The sequence below is a fragment of the Morone saxatilis genome, unplaced genomic scaffold, assembly GCF_004916995.1.
Source record: "Morone saxatilis isolate NCDOM2014 unplaced genomic scaffold, NCSU_SB_2.0 Contig1, whole genome shotgun sequence".
Taxonomy (NCBI): Eukaryota; Metazoa; Chordata; class Actinopteri; family Moronidae; genus Morone; species Morone saxatilis.
This window is the reverse complement of record NW_023339651.1, coordinates 19,857,045-19,861,509: the sequence shown is the minus strand read 5'-3', so window position 1 is coordinate 19,861,509 and position 4,465 is coordinate 19,857,045. Positions and strand designations below refer to the sequence as shown.

Below are 4,465 nucleotides of genomic sequence, written 5' to 3'. Positions count from 1 at the left end.
AAATTTAATTTAGGCTGTGCTGTAGGGATGACGTTTTGAAGGCCAACTCGAAAAGTTCCTTTGACAGAAAGCCAATAGGAATTTTTCTCTGGATTTTGAAGTTTATTGCAGTAAACAAGCTATGTGGCAGAAAAGGTTTATGATTTGATTTTTCAGCAACATAGTCTTTACAAATGAACACTGCTTTTATAATGTATGAAGCGTAAATGTGATCAGCAGAAGTAAAAAGCTATAAAACAGCTATAAACTAACTACACCAGTTGTATGACTTGAACACCATCACCACTAAACTTTCTGATCTTGTAATTAAAATCTACAAGTTGGAAAGTTTGAGTTACAAGTTCTGTAAAGGCAGACTAGTAAGTAGATGAGTCTCGGTGGGCAGCAAGTTTAACGTCACCAACAACCTCTGTAGTCTCATTTAGCCACATGTTAGCAACCACCGTGTGTGTGTGTGTGTGTTCGCGCCCCCAGTTGGAAAAACAGTCAACTAATCAGAGCGTTATGTGCAAGTTTAAGAAGAAAAACATCATCTTCTCATTTAGCTAGTTAGCGACTTAGCTACATCTGTGAAAAAGAGCAACTGTCAAAAGGCCACAAATATAATAAGTGTGAATTCACAGAAAACATCAAGCTAACTACCCCTAGCAAGTGCTACTAAACCGTCTGTGTCGACTGAAAATGATGTTTGACTGAAATGTGTCAGGCTGAACGGTTACAAGGCTACATAGTTTGCTGTTTTTACTGTAAAATACCTACATATTTAACCCCTTAACATCAAGCTTTCCACATTTTATTTGATCTTAAACTTGTTTGTTGGACCCTTGGGGCGCACTGGTATTGAGCCGATAACACAGCATTTACAGAGAATGGCAAACCGGTTAGCAAAACGTTGTTTATTTAACCAGAAGTGCAATATTCTCACTCCTCTTAGCTCTGAGTCGGTTTCCAACATCTGTGTCTTTAGCTGCTAAATGCTACACTATGTTCACCAGCTAACTTGGTTGGCTGCTTTCCTGTAAATTGTTCTTAGAGCTGTGTCCAAGTACACTGGGAGCAACTTAAAACTGGAGTCATATTCCTTATTGGGGACACATACTTGGCCAACAAAGCTGATTCTGATTAAAAAGGGGTCTATCTAAATGCATCTTAATGTGGACTGTATGTTCTAGCACATCATACAGCTGTACTGGTTGCTGTTGCAGCACAGTTTACAATAAACAGGCTCTGCAGGTAAGCTGGAATATGCTTCTATAAATAGAAAATGAAGGCAAATGGGAAAGAAATGCACAAGAGCTGCTGTTTATGCTACAGATAAGGCCATCAGATCAGCCCCACAACCCGTAAAAAAAGAAATTCAAACCAATAAATTCAGGTCTATCAAAATAAAAACCAAAAGTTATGAGCTCCATAAAAGGGTGATCATGGCCTCAGGTAGTTGATTTAAAGATGTTAGGAAATCCCTGCTATATGGAGACATAAATGAGCAAATGCTGTGTGTAATCCAACGCAGCGAGAGCGTGAAGCGATAATGAGTCTTTGTTATGAGCAGACAGATGCCGTGCTTTAGTTGTTTTGGCATCAGTCACCTCTCTGCTTCCCTCACACTGCAGTCCTCATCACTGGCAGCCAGACGCCATGAGCACCGTCAACAACTGCTGCTGTTTTTCTCCCTGGTTGCATAAGCAGCACGGAGGAGGGATGACTCTGTGTGTGTGAAGAGAGCCGGTTTGGATGGAGGATTCGTACTTGTGTGTGACAGCGTGTGGTCGTGCCTGGTTGAGTCATGACATCACACTCTGGCGGAGAGTCTACATCTGTTTACTCTTAGCCAGTCACTTTCCTCAGGTCGCACACCTATTAAAAACGTTCACAAACCAGCCCGGCTGCTGCTAATGCTACTTTTCCTCCCCGCCTCTTTTTCCCCTCGCACCCTTCGAACATGCGAACGGTTTGTGTTTCAGAGCTGACCCGATAAGTAAAGATCCTGCGTTTGAGACAAGTTCAGTAGTGACCTGTCCCATCGAGGCACAGACTGTAGTGGTTCTGTATTGGAGCTCTTGGACAGAGCAATGTACTGCTGTGGACAGGGGCAGCAGAAAAACTTATTTTAGCCATATAAAAAAGGCCCACCTAAAAAAGGAAAATCAATATCTGCTATATTTAGAATATTTTCACTGCTTTATCTCACAGACAGCCTTTTTCTTTGGCACACTGCAGAACTTCCGTATTCCTATGCACAAGCCTGACTGTGCGTGCACTATATTACGCTGCAGATCAGCTGTTTGGCTCACAGTTACAGCAGCACAGCCCAGAAAAACATAAGCACGCGGCATCTTTGAAATCTTTAGAAGCGTGAAGGTCTTTCTGACCTGTCATACTGAATGATGATGCTTCAGGTGATAAACTTACTGTAGCATTTCTCTGCTGGCACAGGATTGTGATATAAGATATGTGTGAAGTGTAAGTATTGCCACGCCACCGATTTTGTCACCATGTTTATCCATAACAGTTGTCTCAGTTTTAGGTTGTTGTGATCAGTGAGCATCTATTTATGTGACATTTGATGTCAAAGAATAGCATATGTTTCTAGCACTCTTCTGTCCATTCTTAAAACAATCTGTTTAATCTCTGTGAAAGGTTAGAAGATGCTTTGTTTATGTAATGTGATTGGTTATTAGTACATTAAGCAATCTAACTTATCAACAGTAAATCATATGTACTAATTCGTATTAAGGACATATTCCAATCCTGTTTATATTGGCTCGATCTCCCAGCCCTGAGCCTGTGTACCAGCAGCCACTGTGACCACAAGTGACCATTACAAGATAATGCTAAATGCTAAAGTGTATTGTGACAGTAGCACTAGCAGAGAGGAGCCACACAGTCAGCACACTGACTCAATAATATTAGTTACAAAACCAAAGTTTGCTAACACTAGCCACCACTAGCTACTGGTCACACCAGAGCAAGTAAGGCTGCGTTCAGACCAACAAACCACCCTCTCATGTATTTAAAATTACTCAAGAAGTCTTTAAACACAGCAGAATACATAGATGAAATTAGTTTGTGGGATGGATATTTTCTGCATTCAGATTATTAATGCGCATGGATGCTCTCCTCCAAGGACTGTGTAGTTAGTCTACGCCCACGCCTCTCCGTCAGTCTGGTGTGAACTCAGACTAGTCAAGTCTTCTGAACCCCCCTTCGTCCCTTCTCTCCCATCCCTCTATTAAAAAAAAAAACTCCCAGTCTGGCTCGAAGTGCTGATAAAGCTCATGAGTCATGTAAAAAGACAAACACAGCATCTCGGTTCACAGCCGATCTCAAGTGACCGCTCCGATGAAGGGCTAGAGAAACAGTGGAGGAGGAGGAGGAATCAAGTCCAGGATTTTAACCATTTGTTAAACTGTATGAGTTCTGCTGTGGATGATTTGTGGCTGTACTGAGCGCAGCGCTGACACAAACCACTGCTGAGCATCCTGAGATGAACTCTGATAAGGGAGAATCCTACATCTGGTGGAGAGGGACTTTTATAGGTCGAATGATGAAATCCAGATCCACATATCTGACCCAGACTGTCATGAAATTCCTGGTCCCCAGAGGTTGATTCCCAATGATTTTAGTAAACCCCTGACCATTTGTGTAGTGCCATCATCAGTTAAAAAAAACAACTAAATTGCGTATTGTGGGGTGTAAATAATCAATGCAACCTTAAAGGGTTGCCAGCAGGGCTTTTAGCAAAGTTCATCCACACATCCTTGTGTAATAGGCAGTGCTAGATGTTTGGTGATGGAAGGACTATTAGCAAGGCGAGTTGGTGAACTCCTGTAGCTGGCGAGCCAACAGCAGTCACACTAGCCAGCTCGGAACATGCTAGGCTAGTCGGTCACAATCACAGTCACATACTCTGAGGTAGTTTGCTTATTCTCAGTTAGCAAACTCACTAGCTTGGTTGCTTTAGGGACAATAAGTCAGAGTTCATACAGTTTTAAAAGATGTATTAGTGCAACAGACTCTAATAACGTTAAGACAGCTCAACTAGAACAGCTTCTTTCATTTTTGACTCTTCGTTTTCTTAAAGGACAAGATTGTCAAAATGGTTTGCTACCTCATCACCAGTTTGTGTCAGAGTTAAATGTTACACAAAGGATTTGTGCAGATTTACCTCGCCCCATGTGTAAATCCACTGATTACTCTGTTAAAATTAAAACAGTTTGTTTAAAGTTTGCTGTTTTAAAGGACCAGTGTGTAGGATTTAGTGGCATCTAAAAGTGAGGTTGCATATTGCTACCAACTGAATACTGCTTGCCTTACAAGAGAATCTACAATGGCTGCGAAAAACACAAAAGGCCCTATCTAGAGCAAGTGTTTGGTTTGTCCGTTCTGGGCTACTGTAGAAACGTGGCAGTTCAACATGGCAGCCGTAGAAGAGGACCCGACGTAGATAAAAACAGCTCATTCT

General features: G+C 41.8%; 1 protein-coding gene across 2 annotated transcripts in view; it reads right to left on the bottom strand.

The window, feature by feature from the left end:
- The window catches only part of gas7b (growth arrest-specific 7b), a 61,076-nt gene that overhangs the window by 2,520 nt on the left and 54,091 nt on the right, over positions 1-4,465 (bottom strand). The window lies entirely within an intron of this gene.